Genomic DNA, 17,044 nt, shown 5'->3' on the forward strand with positions numbered 1-17,044 from the left:
GAAATGAAACAAGGTATCTCCAGGACCCTAGTGCTACATGGATGGACAAACACCAACTCTACACCCATGTACTTACCCCATACTACTCAATAAGCCCCAGCCTTGTATTACACACCTCCCAGCTACTACCTAAGTTTTACACAGGAAAACATCTAGACAGAAAATACATCAAGTTACAAAAACATCTTTGTAAAAACAGATATTTTCTCAGACATACAGTATATATTAAAGAACAGATACTTGCCACACATTTCCCTGCCACCAGCTTTGGATTCCACACAAATACCTGTAGATAATAAACACGTACTCAATTGTCATTATTTTGGCTTGAAATGAAGCGATCAAGATTAAAGTGTAGACTTTCAGCTTTAAATGCAAGCAAGCTTAACAAAAAAACATACTGCATTACACAGTCCCTCCATTTTCAAAGGCTCAAAAGTAATCGGACAACCGACTGATAAGCAGCTTAATGGCCACATGTCTCCTGTTTCCTGCTTAGCTCATGCAAGAAAATGTGTGATATTGAGCATGTTAACTGCTTTATACAAAAGGTCAAATTTTCCTCATACCTAATCTCTTGTAGTGAAGCACGTGATCAGATAACACTCGAAGGGATTTGATATAAAATGCATCATCGTTTTCTGTGGAGGGTGTGCCAGCTCGAGTCACACTGTCTTTCAAAGAGAAATAGATGAACCAAATGCTAAAAATCTCTGAAACTTAGGTAAATATTTCAAAAGATTCTGTTGTATTTTGTTGTAGAAGAAGATGTGAAAGTAAAGCATTTTCAAGACCCCATTGTACATAGTCATAATATTAATTTGGTTCGGATATTAAAATTGCCCAAGTCACATCATGCTGATGAGAGTTATGCCAAAGTAACAGAAGGGTACTCCAGAAGTACAAAAAGCATCCAAATGGCACCGAAGTAGAGAACAGAAAATGGTCCTTACTTCACTTTGAGGTAAAAAATGCAATAAAAATAATAATCACAAAGTTTATGAGAAGCATAACAGTGTTTTGGAAGTGTGTAATATCAGGGGGGATGAGCACTGATAAACACACTCTGAGACTAAAAACAACAGCCTTTTCTTTTTGTGTATATATATATATATATATATACAAATATGTATATAATTTTTTTTAACACGAGGCAAAACTGCATAGAAAATCACAGACCTGTGCTTCCAGATGGGACTAAAATGATCAGACAACCACTGGGTTTGGTGGCAAAACAGCAGGTCATTCAGCCTGTAATCTTAGAGGAGGACAGAGAAAAACACAGACATGGCCAATTCTGACAGAAATAAATCCACAGAGGAAGAGCACTTGTAAAAGAGGAAATTACCCCTGGACCCCATGTAAATTTAATCCCGTCCGGATACGGCTAATGTCTACACTAGCAGTTTCTACTTCATGATTCACACTCGGCCGTGGCTTTATAAGCTGCCTTTTAATCTCTTGCCTACTGTGCATCCTTGACTGTTTACTTGCCATAAAAATCATTATATGAGTGTCTCTTGCAAATGAAGACAAATAGCTGATGTTGGCTGGAATGGCAGGGATATGAGGATATGGGGATATGGTACATCTACAACAAACAGGCCTACATGGAATATTTCATTTATTAACTCATTTATTAATTGTTGTAGGGACCTGACTCACCATTTTGGAAATCATACTGGCAAAAGAGGTATGGAGAAGCAGGTCTAAGGAAAAACAAAACAAAACAAATAGAAACAATGTATATTGTATTATATTATATTATATTATATTATATTATATTATATTATATTATATTATATTATATTATATTATATTATATTATATTGAATATAGCTTAATTCCAATATTATTATTATTATTATTATTATTATTATTATTATTATTATTATTATTATTATTATTAATAAATAATATATAGGACAATATTTGAAAAAAATTCTTATTTATATTATTATACTATATTATATTATTACTGAGCATGCTCCTTTTTATTTCTGAATTTTAAACAATGAGTAAATATTTATTTATATAAATTATTATTATTATTATTATTATTATTATTATTATTATTATTATTATTATTGTTGTTGTTGTTGTTGTTGTTGTTATAATATACTATTTAAAAAAACATTTGAATGAAAAAAAAATCAAATTTTTTTTTAAAGTATTATTATTACAGAATATATACTGAAAAAATAATTTTTATAAATACTTATAGAATAAACAGAAGTTTAATAGTGTAAACAAAATGTACTACTTTTTAATCATATCTTATGGCAGCAAACAAACAAACAAACAAACAAACAATTCTCCCCCAAAATTTGGTTGGATAAACAAAGTCCATGACCAGGGGAAAATGAGTGATTGAAGTATAATGAGCTCTGTAACAGCGCCTGAGGTGCCACTTTAGCCAGAAATCTTTCTTAGGCTCTGCAGCAGCATTGACTGTAAGCTACTGTAAAGCTCTTTTTAACCATGATTACTCTGGGTGCGGAAGCGTGTACTGTATATAACATGTCAGACATTGTGACCTGGAGCGATCAGGCATGGCTGTCGATATACTTTAACTCTGTGGCTCTTTGATTCGGATCTCTGGTGTTTAAACAGCAGCTTTCATTACATGCATAATTAACAGAATGCTGATTCCTATGATGTGAACTACACATTTCCGTGATGCATGTTGACTAGATTTCTGCTTCGTGGCACATTGTGTCACAACGTGAATCGCACCCCTAGTCAAATGTAATGCCATGTTTCCAGGTCTATAAAATCCCCTGTGTCTTACACCTGTAAGCAGCAGCATTTTGTCAATAGTACAAAGGTGTGTATAACTATGAGATAAGTGGTCAGCATGTCTGTATCACAACCTTCTTATAATTAATAAAACCAAATGGCCTCTAGTTTTTTGGTTGATTGTTGCATCAATCACATCTTGATAGATTTGAAGCCTCAGCTTTTTTTGTTTCTTGAGATTTTTTTTAAGAAAATATGTAGATTTTATGGCTCGTGGTGTCATTCATGAGTCTCTTACTGACTCTTAAAAAGCATTGTGTGTGTGTGTGTGTGCTTGTACACCTCTAATGTCTTTCTTTAAATATTTACACTGAACACAGTTTGTAATCATCACAGTTATTATGGTCCTAGCTTGAAACAGGTCGCTGTTTGCTAAGTGAAGATTGCTAGAAATGGAGAAAATGGGTCTTCATTGGAAAACAGTGAAGACACTCGGATTTGCACACCAGCATGCCAGTAGCAGGTATAGGACAAAAAAAACAGCAGCATTTTGTTAATACTGAAATGAAGACAAATAGCTGATGTTGGCTGGAATGGCAGGGATATGAGGATATGGGGATATGATACGTCTACAACAAACAGGCCTACATGGAATATTTCATTTATTAACTCATTTATTAATTGTTGTTGGGACCTGACTCATCAGGTCTGGAAATCATACTCACAAAAATTATATTATATTATATTATATTATATTATATTATATTATATTATATTATATTATATTATATTATATTATATTATATTATATTATATTATATTATATTATATCAAATGTAGCTTAATTCCAAAGTGATTTGAAGAAGATGATGATGATTATTATTATTATTATTAACAATAATAATAATAATAATAATAATAATAATATTATTTGAATGAAAAAATATTTTTTATTTCCTTATTTTTTATTTTTATGACTGAAAACACTCATTTTTCAAAATCATAAACAATTAAAAAAATATACAACATTTAAAGGAAAATAAATTATTATATTTTAAATTATTATTACTGACAATATACTGAAAAAATCTATATATTATATATTTCTAAATCGTAAACAGTGCAAAACAATGTGCATTTTTGTCTGCATAATATTAGCTAAATATAAAAAGCTCTATAATAAACAGAAGTTTAATAGTGTAAACAAAATGTAGCATATATTATGGCGATAAACAAACAAAACAGTGGAGACAAAGAAAACAGTGAAGACACTCGGATTTGCATGCAAGCATGCCAGAAGCAGGTACAGAACAAAAAACCAGCAGCATTTTGTTAGAGTAATAAATGATTACTGTTATTATAATATTTCTGTCTTCGATAACCTTCTGTAGCACCCTGCTGTGTGAGGGTGAGGAAGAAGAGGAAGACTCAGGAGACGTGGAATGTTAGCGTTTATCCACAAAATTCGACAAAACTAGTTCAGAGCAGTTCAAAGGAAATGCAGCTTTTGGTCTGTCAAGTTCAAGTTCACGCTCTGTCTATGTGTGTGTGTGTTTGTGTGTTTGTGTGTGTGTGTGTGTGTGTGTGTGTGTGTGTGTCTGTGTGTGTGTGTGTGTATGTTGCCCGATCCAATCTCTTAACCACTCTCTCTTTCCTTACTTGGAGTCCCTGAAAGCACAAACAGACACAAATAAGTAAACTCTAACACTAATCACTAATCTGACACAAGTGAGAATCATCACCATCTCCGCCCCCATTTGATGCTTGACCTCGCCCCCACTGCCACGCCTCCTTAACCTGAAAGAACTGTAAAAGAATTGTAAAAGGTATCAAAATACTAATAAATCTCCTGTTATACTACAGACACCCACAAAGAAGGATTATTCAGGTGCAGCTGTTCAGATTCTAATACAATCTCCTGACATTCTTTATTCCATCACTTGCATAAATTTGGCACTGTATGAGGGGTAAAGGTCTATAGATATTTTGCTACTGAAGGATTTTTCACTGGGGATAGTTATATCAGGTTTATAATATTTTTTAGTAAGCTGCTATTAGCATTGTTATATCAACAGCCATCAATATATTTCAGTGTAAAATATTCTTATCCACCACTCCCGACATCTTTCTCCACCCATTCCAACCTGCCTGCACTCATTTTTTAAACCTCTTTCCCACACTCTCCATTACCCTGGAATGCTGACCCCAAGTACTTAAACTCCTGTACCTTCTTCACCTCTTCACCTTGTATTCTTACTGTTCCACTTCCCTCCCTTTCATTCACACATATGTACTCAGTCTTACTACCACTGACTTTCATTCCAGCGCAAACCTCCACCTCTCCATGTTTTCCTCCACCTGCTCCCTGCTTTCACTACAGATCACAATGTCATCTGCAAACATCATTGTTCAAGAAGGCTCCTGTCTAACCTCCTCTGACGACTGGTCCATCACCATAGCAAACAGGAAGGGGCTCAGAGCCGATCCCTGATGCAGTCCCACCTCCACTCTGAACTCCTCTGTCTGCCCTACAGCACACCTCACCACTGTCCTGCTCCTCTCATACATGTCCTGCACCACTCTGACATACTTCTCTGCTACTCCTGACTTCCTCATACAGTACCACAGCTCTTCTCTTGGCACCCTGTCAAACGCTTTCTCCAAGTCTACAAACACAGTGCAACTCTCTCTGACCATCCCTATACTTCTCTATCAAAATTCTCAGAGCAAAAATTGCATCTGTTGTGCTCTTTCTGGGCATGAAGCCATACTGCTGCTCACAAATGTCCACTACCTTCCTTAACCTAGCTTCCACTACTCTTTCCCATAGCTTCAATGTATGGCTCATCAACTTTATCCCCCTATAGTTGCTGCAACTCTGCATGTCACCCTTATTCTTAAAGATCGGCACTAATACACTTCTTCTCCATTCCTCAGGCATCTTCTCATTCTCTAAAACCCTGTTAACAAACTAGTTAAAAATCCAATGCTGCCTCTCCTAGACACTTCCGGACCTCCACTTCTGCTGTAGTTTCCCAGTCATCTGATAGCACTACCTGAAGTTCCTCACAACATTCCTCCTTTTCAGCTTCCACCACTTGGTTTTCTTCTCTATCTCTATCTTTGACCTCTTCTTCTTACAGACCATCAAAGTCATCCTACACACCACCATCCTATGCTGTCTGGCTACACTCTCTCCCACTACCACTTTACAGTCACTAATCTCTTTCAGATTGCCTCTTCTACATAGGATGTAGTCTATCTGTGTGCTCCTACCTCCACTCTTGTAAGTCACTCTATGCTCCTCCCTCTTCTGAAAATAAGTGTTAACCATAGCCATGTCCATCCTCTTAGCAAAGTCCACTACCATCTGTCCTTCAAGGTTCCTTTCCTTAACTCCAAACTTGCCCATCACCTCCTCATCACCTTTGTTCCTCTCACCAACATGTCCATTAAAATCTGCTCCTATCACCACTCTTTCACCCGTGGGAATAGTCTCTATCACCTCATCTAATTCACTCCAGAATCTCTCTTTCTCCTCTAACTCACAACCTACCTGTGGGGCATAACCACTAACAACATTCAACATCACCCCTTCAACCTCTAACTTCAGACTCATCACCCTATCTGAGACTCCCATCACCTCCAGAACATTCCTCACAAACTCCTCCTTCAGGACCACACCTACCCCATTTCTCTTACTATCCACACCATAAGAAAACATCTTGAATCCTGCTCCTATACTACGAGCCTTGCTACCCTTCCACCCAGTCTCCTGTACACACAGTATATCCACCTTCCTTCTCTCCAGCTCTCTACCTTTCCCTGTCATAGTACCAACATTCAGAGTTCCTATTCTCAGTCCTACACTCTTAACTTTTCTCTTCTCTCTCTGTCTACGCACTCTCCTTCCTCCTCTACTTCGACCAACAGTAGCCCAATTTCCACCAGCGCCCTGTAGGTCAACGGAACCAATGTCAGTCGTTGTTAACCCCAGCCTCAACTGATCCGGTATGAAATTCAGAGTACTGACGATTCGCATGGTTAATTTTGGCAATGTTTTTGCCAGATGCCCTTCCTGACGCAACCCTCTCTATTTATCAGGGTTTGGGACCGGCACAGAAGTCACTGTACTGTGACCACCATGGCTAGACTGAATTTTTACATTGTTAAGTGTAAAAAAAATAGAATTTTTGTTGTGTCCGTATTCAGAATTGAATGTCTTTCTCATGTCCCACTCCACTGTGGAGGTTAATATGAAACTCCTATGAAAGTAGACACTCAAGACTTTAATAATTTGTAGTTTTTCACAAGTGTCTCTGTTTTCCTGGGCCTACTAGGGGTGATATATTCATTGAAAAGTCCCAAAACATCAAAAAACAAAAACCCAATTCTGCTCTCTGAGATGCCCCAATTACTTGTTCATAAGCATCTAAAATTTAAAAGTGTGTAACTTCAACCACTAAAATTCTGTGTAAGGATATCCAAAAGAGGGAAAAATCATTTTATATCAGACTTGCAGCCATAAAATTCATTTGTTTATACTGATTGAAAATGTCCCATAAGTCAATTTCCATTTCTCCGGGAGAATAGAGCACCAGGTCAATGGAAAAAAAAAGGGTTAATGCTCTGTATTAGCGGGTAAGAAGAAGGTAGAGCTTGCGGTGAATGGCAACATTGCGCTGTGTGACATGAGTGTGACATGAGTGGCGAATTCGTCTCACTAGTATTTTTTTTATTGCAATATTCAAGACAACAGTATTCCCATGCTGAGTCATTTGTGTTACGTCTTTTATAAAATGTCTATAAGGTACAAATACATTAAATAGAGTCACAGTGGTGAAAACACAACACAAGTGAAAAATACTGTTTTGGTAGAGTTTAGGAGTTTATGTCATCTGGGGTTTCCACTGTGATTCGGTCTGGATGTGATTAGATAGAGTCTGGAATAATGAATTCTGCCTTCTTTTTATGCAGTTAAAATATATCACTTAATACAAACACGACACAAATAACAATAGTGTGCCAATAATCTTATGGTCATTCAAATGTTGATAAGGTGTTAGATGCTGTCATCAGCTATAAAAGATAAACTTTTAACTACCATAACATTACTGATGTTAATCATCACTACTGAGGTATAAAGAAACTTTCTTTCTTTCTTTCTTTCTTTCTTTTTTGCTATCTATCTATCTATCTATCTATCTATCTATCTATCTATCTATCTATCTATCTATCTATCTATCTATCTATCTATCTATCTATCTATCGCATTTATATTTTTCTTCCTGTCACTCTCTCATTCTGTCAATGAACATTAAAAATATTTATATACAGTTTTCTATTTATTCCATCCATCCATCCATCCATCCATCTTTCTTTCTTTCTTTCTTTCTTTCTTTCTTTCTTTCTTTCTTTCTTTCTTTCTTTCTTTCTTTCTTTCTTTCTTTTTTGCTATCTATCTATCTATCTATCTATCTATCTATCTATCTATCTATCTATCTATCTATCTATCTATCTATCTATCTATCTATCTATCGCATTTATATTTTTCTTCCTGTCACTCTCTCATTCTGTCAATGAACATTAAAAATATTTATATACAGTTTTCTATTTATTCCATCCATCCATCCATCCATCTTTCTTTCTTTCTTTCTTTCTTTCTTTCTTTCTTTCTTTCTTTCTTTCTTTCAGTTTTTAAGTTCAGTATTTATATTCCTCTTTCCTGTCTGTCCTTATTATATTTATTTATTTATGATTATTTATCATTTCTTTGAATTGCGAGGATGTCAATTATTATTATTATTATTATTATTATTATTATTATTATTATTATTATTATTATTATTATTATTATGGGGTTAAAAGTATTACCAGAATTTAAATTTAATTAAGTCATTATGTAATGAATCAATTAATTGAAATAATAATAATATTACTCTTTAAATAATCAATTATAATTATTAGTAATACTTCTGAATTTTAGGACACTCCATGCTTAGGAGGCACTGTTTGAAATGTAGTTGTCATTTATCCATCTGCAAGCTTTACATTTTACCTTTACCATTATTATTATTATTATTATTATTATTATTATTATTATTATTATTATTATTATCATTATTGGGGTTAAAAGTATTACCAGAATTTAAATTTAATTAAGCAATTATGTAATGAATCAAGTATTTGAAATAATAATATTATTATTCTTTAAATAATAATAATAATAATAATAATAATAACAATAATAATAATAATAATAATAATAATAATAATAATAATAATAATAATAATAATAATAATAATTTGTTTCATTTAAAAATTATGGTAATCCACTTAATCCTAACCCTAAATAATTGAAACTATAACCAACTGTAGATGTTAAAAACATTATATTGAACAGTTTTACCCTCACAGAAATTTATTTTAAATCCCATGTCAGTAAGTAAACTCAGAGCTCAGTCCTAGGCCTGGGGCTGCTCGGCTTCAGCACGGTGTCCTAAAACAGCTCTCTGCTCATGATTACCTATGCTGCAAAATCAGGAGTGCAGGTAGCAAAATCTGCGTCTAAAATAACAGCCCTAATAAAAAGCAAGATTTTTTGACATCCTTCAGCCTACTGCTTGTATTTGTATTGTTGTTGCACAAGTAAAGTGAGATTCAGTGTGCAGCTCTCTATCAAGCTTTTACACATATTAAATGAGAAGAAGTCATTTCTACATACTGTAAGTGGATGATTCATTGCAGTCCAGACAGTCTTGTTAGAACAAAAATATTCCTGCAGCTATTTCTTGGAGTGATCAAGTATTAGAGTAAAGTACTCTATTATTGAGTATTAGGCATTCCTGGCCCATGCAGAAATCTAGTCACTGCAGTAGCTATAAATAACAGCGTTCTATTCCTAATCCTGTCCTGCTAGCCGCCTTGCAGGAATTGCTGTCTCAATTATAGATTCACTGTATTCACTTAACCCCTCTAATGAAACCTGTGATTTAAATTGTATTCCTGTAGTCAGAATCTTATCCTCAGGCCTGGAAATGAAATAATTCCTCTCAGAGGTCTAACACAACCTGTAACAAGGAAGGAAGACCAGAACAGGTAAAAGTGCAAAAAGTTTCTCCACATACACGTCAGGCATAACATTATGGCCACCTGCCTAATATTGTGTTGGTCCAACTTTTGCTACCAAAACAGCCCTGACCCGTTATGCACTGTGTATTGTCATGCCTTTCTATCAGAACCAGCATTAACTTCTTCAGCAATTTGAGCAACAGTTGGATCGGATCACATGGGCCAGCCTTCAGTGACCACGTGCATCACTGAACCTTGGCCCGCCCATGACCCTGTCGCTGGTTCACCACTGTTCCTTCCTTGGACCACTTTTGATAGATACTGACCACTGCAGACCAGGAACACCCCACAAGAGCTGCAGTTTTGGAGATGCTCTGATCCGGTGGTCTAGCCATCACAATTTGTCCCTTCATCAAACTCGCTCAAATCCTTACGCTTGCCCATTTTTCCTGCTTCTAACATCAACTTTGAGGACAAAATGTTCACTTACTGCCTAATATATAACAGGTGCCATGATGAGGAGATTGTCAGTGTTATTTACTTCACATCTCATTGCTAATAATGTTATGCCTGATTGGTGTATGTGTTGTATGACCTCAGCACAGAATAATGGATACTTGGGTGCCTTTACTTAAGTTGAACAAGCAAATACACAGACAAGCTCCACTGAGATAACTGATAATCATTAATATTCAGACTTCAGAAGTGTTAGTAAATCAGCAGTGCTTGCTTGTTAGAAATGTGATTAATTGTTGCTTTACTCACATCTACCTTGTTTCTACTGGATTTCTCTGTATCCTAGTTTGTGTTTTGGGTCAAGGATTTTACTAAAGATGTTCAGAAGATCTCATTTATCAAGCTGGATATGAACAAATTTCAGACATAACATTGAATAACCATTTAACATTCATTACCAAGAAAGTTCAACCACCACCATCATCATCATCATCATCATCATCATCACTTGTTGTCCCTATTGGGGCATAGGCTACTGACAAGATCTTCCAGTTGAGTCCTGTTTTTTTGGAGTCAGGTCACAGCGCTAGGTGTTTTTGGTCAGCCTTTTGTCCCTTTACCCTGTGGGTTCCAGTTGAGGGTTTGCCTTACTATGCTGGATATAAGATTGAGGATGATTAATCCACCTCTTTGGAGAATCTCAATCCATCTCTTTGGAGAATCTCTACTTTTACCAGCTGTTGTTTCATTCACTACCAAAGTTTTGGTTTCTGGTGGTTTCAGGGCAAAGGATCTGAAGGATATTTCTGAGGCAGGTGGAAGACAATTCAACCACCACCACCATCATCATCATCATCATAATCACCTGTGGCCCCTATTGGGGAGTACTAATGAGACCTTCCAGTTGAGTCACGATGCCAGGTGTTTCTTGGTCAGTCTCCTTTCCTTTTACCCAGTGGGTTCCAGGTGAGGGTTTGCCTTACTATGCTGAAAGTAAGTTTGAGGATGGTATGAACAATCCAGCTCTTTGGAGAATCTCAGTCCACTACATTGGAGAATCTCTACCTCTACCAGCTGCTGTTTCATTCACTACCACAAGTTTTGGTTTCTGGTGGTGTCAATTCAGTGGATCTGAAGGATCTTTCTGAGGCAGCTGTTGATGAAATTCTGGAATCTTTTCATGGTTATGGTGGTAGGTCCCAATGTTTCCGCTCTGTAGAGTACCACATGCTTTACAATGATGTAATTATAAATCTTATAAGTGTTGACGAGTTATTGTGTCTATGATGAAACGAAACGAAACAGCCTTTATTTGTCACATATACATTACAGCACAGTGAAATTCTTTCTTCGCATATCCCATCCTTGGAGGTTGGGGTCAGAGCGCAGAGTTAAGCTTAAAGTGCTCATTTAGTTCAGTTTTCCAGTTTTTAGTCACATGACAGTATTGCAGTCCTCCAGATTTTAAGACACACCATGCTTTCAAATGTATTCACCATTTATCCATCTGCAAGCTTTACCTTTGATGGAGATTTGTTTATAAGTATAAATCAATCGTTCCATTTCTTAAACAATTGACATTGTTTAACATACACACTCAAGTACAAAGAAAATCAGTGTTCCCGAAACATTGGAAAAACTAGCAGGAATTTTTAGTTTTTATCACGTCAGCACCGGATTCAGTACACTGATTCCCAGAATCCACCATGGCATCAGAACATGACCAATAGACTCCATTTCCCAGCACCCACAGCTTCCTTTTATGTTCACCTGACTACACACCCAGACTCAAGCACATACAATCAACACAAAGTCTTTACTCCCAACAATACCGTTGTATTTTGTGCATCCTCACTGGTTTTGATTGTGTTCTGGTTTGGTGTTTCTTTCTTTTGGTTTTGCCCTTAATAAAAGTCTATTTGTTGATCACTGCCCTCTAAAGGTCTCTATTTTTTACTCTATTTTTAGTTATCAACTTGGCTTTTTGCAATAAAGTCTACTTGCACTCTCAATCTTCTGTGCTGCCTGACAGTTTGGTTTGGCCTACGAAATAAATTACACACAAATTGACTAAAAGATTGATAAACGAGGCCCAGTGGCTGTATCCATTGCAGACTTTTCCATTACAGTTGCAGTAGACTCTGTACAGCACAAAGTGCTACTTCCTGACAATATCTCCTCTCTCCAGGGCATAGCTTAATGGCCCCCTGTGTTCCCTAGTCATAGATTCTGTCTGCTGAACACTCTTTATTAGAAATGTCGGAACACGGGAGGCATTTCCTATCATATTTTTCGTCTGGTCTTTTGCCAGACTAAGGAAGGACTGAGTTATGATGAAAGAGACATTTCTCTGCAAGGGCATCAAGCATTTCCCAAATATTTGCGATGGCTCGATTTGATAATGAAGACTGCCTTCCTTTTGTCACCCTCCCAAATTCTGTATCAGGTTGTGTTATTGCACGTCCAGCTTCTCTTAAACTTGAGGCCCTTTCATCCGTCTTATTGTTGCTAACACCAGAGGCATAAAGTATATAATCAATGCAGGTTCACAAACTTTTTTCTGTCTTGTCCTCTACAAAGTAAGAACTTAGGATGCCTTTGAGATAGATTGTCTTAACACCTCGAAGGATGTAAAATAGTTACTGATAGAAGGACAAATTCACAGTCCCAGAGCTGGAGCATAGGCAATTCCACTGCCCTGGTCTTATACACCTATGAGTGTGACTCGGGTACATTTTAATAGACGTGGTTGAGCCATGGGAGCTCAACAACAATCATGCTGGTTGCCGAAATAGCTCAGCTGGAAGAGCGTTAGAATGAAGATCTAAAGGTCCCTGGTTCAATCCTGGGTTTTGGCATTGAAGCCACCCTGGAGCTTTAAGGCTATACTCCCTTAGTTTTAAAATCACAACTATATTAACATTGTACATGTATACACATAAGACTTTTACATCACAGCATACATTAGGCATTCAGTGTTTTGGGACTGTGTGCCCTATTCAGACCAGCAAGGCAAATTTCTTTGGAAACTGTAACTCTTTTTCTTAAGTGCATATGCAGAAGGCATGGGAGCCACAACCACTTGTTGTGCCAAGACCCCACAACCATTAAGTAAGCCATGGTGCCTCGAAAGGTAACCCACACCTCCAAAGAGACTGGTGCCTAAATCCAGCACCTTAAACCACTCAGCCACATTCCCCAAGGGCTTGGGAGGATTTTTGGGGCAAAAATCACAGGTACCATGTGGGAGTGGTGTTAGTCAATCCCCTTAACACAGGTTGCAAGCAGTGGAGGAAGGGGTGATCAGAGTGTTGTGCCAGAATATTGCAAGAGCTCAGTCTGTGGATGCATCTCTTGGGATGTAAGCTGCACTGGTGTGTGACGAGGTGGCCGAGAGGTTAAGGCGATGGACTGCTAATCCATTGTGCTCTGCACGCGTGGGTTCAAGTCCCACCCTCGTCGAGTGTGTACCTTTTAACCTCCTCTTTACCACATTGCCTGGAAGCTGAATACTTTGTACCTAGTCCACAAGACAGCGCTAGAGTGGAATGAGAAAAATGTTACAGCTATGGGCTGTATTTTCATGTTGGTTCAACACAGATGCTATAAGGCTAATTCAGTCACTGGAGCTCCTTCAAAGCAGTGTGCAGTCCAGATGACAGAGGCAAAGAACCCTCACCTGAAGTGTTTATTTACTAAGATTTTTTTTCCACAGACTGGGATGTAAGTTCACATGAGCAAACTAAATCAATAAGAGGTGTTCCATTTGCAAAACCATTCTGAGGTTGGATCTTGCTGTTCTCAAAAAGACCCTGCTTAAGCATGCTTGGTAAAGGAAGCATACAGTACATGGTACAAACATTATGACTGCCTATGGGTAGCATGGCCGAGTGGTCTTAGGTGCTGGACTAAGGCTCCAGTCTCTTTGGGGGTATGGGGAGGGCTTTTTGTTCAACAACAGAAGACTTCCTTCCGCCCACACCTACAGAGGTGACAATTAACCACGGGGCCTTAAGCCCTGACGAATCGGGGTCAGTGACGTGTTGTAAGCCAAGCCTGAGCTTCCTTTCATGGAAATGGTTAGATATTTCCTGTAGATCTGGTAAAGCTGAAGGCGTGTTAGTCTCATGACAGCACATATGTAGTGCACATGCCAAGTTCCTCCTTGTCCTGCAGAACGACTCAGTCACTTTCTTACCACAAATGCATAAAAACCTCTTGTCAAGTGCAACTGTGTAACAAAAAAAACAAGCATGACTATTTAATGATGAATCAAATATAAGGAAGCAAAAGGAATCTGTTGTCCAGCCCTATGATGAACTGGCATCCCATCAGTATTCTTGGGATAGATCCACTGCAAATGTCGAAGGGCAATATAAATCCCAACAACAAATCAAAAAATCTAATAAAAACAAAAAATACAGAAAGACACAAAAGCTTTTAAAGTTGCAGGATTTTAATTGGGTGCACCATTGACCCATAGGTGATCAGTATTCTGACAAAGTGTCTGCAACAGACAATTACAATATGGTGTGGGATTTCCAAGAGCACTCAATATTCTCCACTACTGTTTTGAACAAGACTATCAGCTCCAAACTGACTCCCAATACACTGTGCTATAGCGCGAATAAGCAACATGACCTGATGATTGCCTGAACTGAGCTAGACGTTCAATAAATTCTGGTTGGAATTTTTCGTGGGTGCGGTTTCAAACATCGCTGCTCTGGCAGTGGCCTTATTAAAATTTGGCATTTTAGGTGCTCTTTTACCTTTGAATGACTCAGCTTAATCTCCTCTCTCTGAGCTGCATTGCTTCAGAGGTCAACCAGAACGCAGCTGATAAGATGGGGGTACAGTACAACCAACCAAAGAGAGAGAGCGAGAGAGAGAGAGAGAGAGAGAGAGAGAGAGAGAGAGAAGTCAAAGAGCAAATGGAAATAGAGTGATAGAGAGCAGGTGAGAGAGTGACGTCTCCTGTTTCTATCATTCGGTGTGTATCAGTGCAGTGCAGGAGGCCGGCCAGTTCGGCCCACTGTGGCGTCTGCCTGGTTGTGAAGGGCAGATAAGAGCAAGGGGACTTTGTTTGAGAGACAGAAAGGCTAGACCAAGTCTGCCTTCACTCCTCCTACAATGCTGGTATATCCAGGGACAGTTTAACTCTTGTTTGCCCAGATCCAGACCATCCATTTAGATTTTCGGCCAATTCTCTAAACTCTATAATGTATTATAAATAGCTATTATGTTTCATCTTCATTTCACTGATTTCAGCCCTTCCCATGTTTTGAGAATTGTAATAAGATAAGGGAATTGTGCAGGGGCTAAAAAACAGCATTGAGTCTCAGCTTGGCAAAAACAACACCTTTAGTTCACCTTGTTGCTGGTTTGTTTGCATGTTTATTTTTGAAATCAACTACATAAAGATGGTGACACAGGCAGCATCATCAAATAGTCCAGAATGTCCAGTTTAATCATCAGCTTGAGTCACTGTTTGCATTGTGTTTTGCCATGTTCTCTCCATGTCTGTGTAGGTTTTCTTTAAATTCTCTGGTTTTCACCCACCTCCCAAAATTGGTAATACTGAATTGCTCCTAGCTCTGAATGAGTGTAGCATCCAATCTAGTGTATTTTCCCAGTTGGCTATCACTCTCATTGTTAAGGGAACAGAATATGAATCCACTTTGACCCTAGTCTCAGACTCAGACGTCACGTCTACGAACCTCTGGCTGAACATCTGATGCATACAACATATAATACTGGAAACACTTCTGGAGTTTCTAAGTCGTCATCTGATTGGCTGGATTCTACAGAATTTCTGGGAGTTGTCTGTGTCTGTGTCCTTTTCTAACGTTTTGCCTGGAAACAAAGCCTTCATGACACTTTACTTCCCTTTACTGAAAGAAGGAAGCTGTCATTTTCTGTGACAATGAGCGCTTATGAAGATCAGCTAAAAACTGGATTTTCCAAAAGATGTTAAGTTCACAGACTCACAATAACTTGCACGGCTTTCTTTAACAAACGTTGGTTTGTTTTTATTAGGGAATGATAAGCATGATGCTGAACAAAACAGTGAACCCATCTTTACATGTCAGTCAGAAGACCTCTTCGGCGGTCCTTGTCCAATAAAAGCTGCTCTGGACTCCAGATCTTCTGCTTTCAGTCTGAAGGTCTCTCAAAGTGAGATTACTGTAACCCTGATGAGGATAAAATGATACTGAAGATGAATATATAAATAAAAGAAAACATGAAGGTTGGAGAAATAATTTTAAAATGTGTAAAAGAAAATGTGATTTTAGGAAAAATCTGTCAAAAATAAACCAGTCAGGAGATTTTTTTGTCTTTTTCAAAAACAGTTGTATTTTAGATGTACACTTGAGGTTATTTGGATTTTTTGTCTTGCAATTTTTTCTGTATTTTCCATTAAATAGGAAAGGACAGAATCTCAACTATTATGGTAAGAAAATTTGCCACTTGTTTCAGATTAAATACTGACCAAGAAATACAAGACCAGCTTAGTTTACAGAAAACCCCTTACCTGATTACCTGTTGAGAAAACCTGTTTGGTCCTGTTTTTGCCTTGTGGTCTGAAAGAAAGGGTAGCCTCAAGGTTAGTGCACATTTTCCTGTCATCTCAGCTCTTCGTATGACTTTGCTTTGATCCATTTTCTCTCTTTTCCCCCTGAGCTGGCAGGATTCAGCTGACGACCCCCCGTGCTGCTCAGCATCCGTTTAAACAGCGTTTGTTCTCCACCATATGGTCCACAATGTGGCTCCACCACAC

General features: G+C 37.6%; 2 non-coding genes across 2 annotated transcripts; both read left to right on the forward strand.

Moving 5' to 3' along the window:
* Positions 1–13,051: 13,051 nt before the first annotated feature.
* On the forward strand, positions 13,052–13,124 carry trnaf-gaa (transfer RNA phenylalanine (anticodon GAA)). Its single transcript has one exon. It is a non-coding gene; the product is annotated as a tRNA-Phe (tRNA).
* Positions 13,125–13,646: 522 nt separating this feature from the next.
* trnas-gcu (transfer RNA serine (anticodon GCU)) lies at positions 13,647–13,728 on the forward strand. The gene has a single exon. It is a non-coding gene; the product is annotated as a tRNA-Ser (tRNA).
* Positions 13,729–17,044: the final 3,316 nt, after the last annotated feature.

The sequence above is a fragment of the Hemibagrus wyckioides genome, linkage group LG11, assembly GCF_019097595.1.
Source record: "Hemibagrus wyckioides isolate EC202008001 linkage group LG11, SWU_Hwy_1.0, whole genome shotgun sequence".
NCBI classification, from domain to species: domain Eukaryota; kingdom Metazoa; phylum Chordata; class Actinopteri; order Siluriformes; family Bagridae; genus Hemibagrus; species Hemibagrus wyckioides.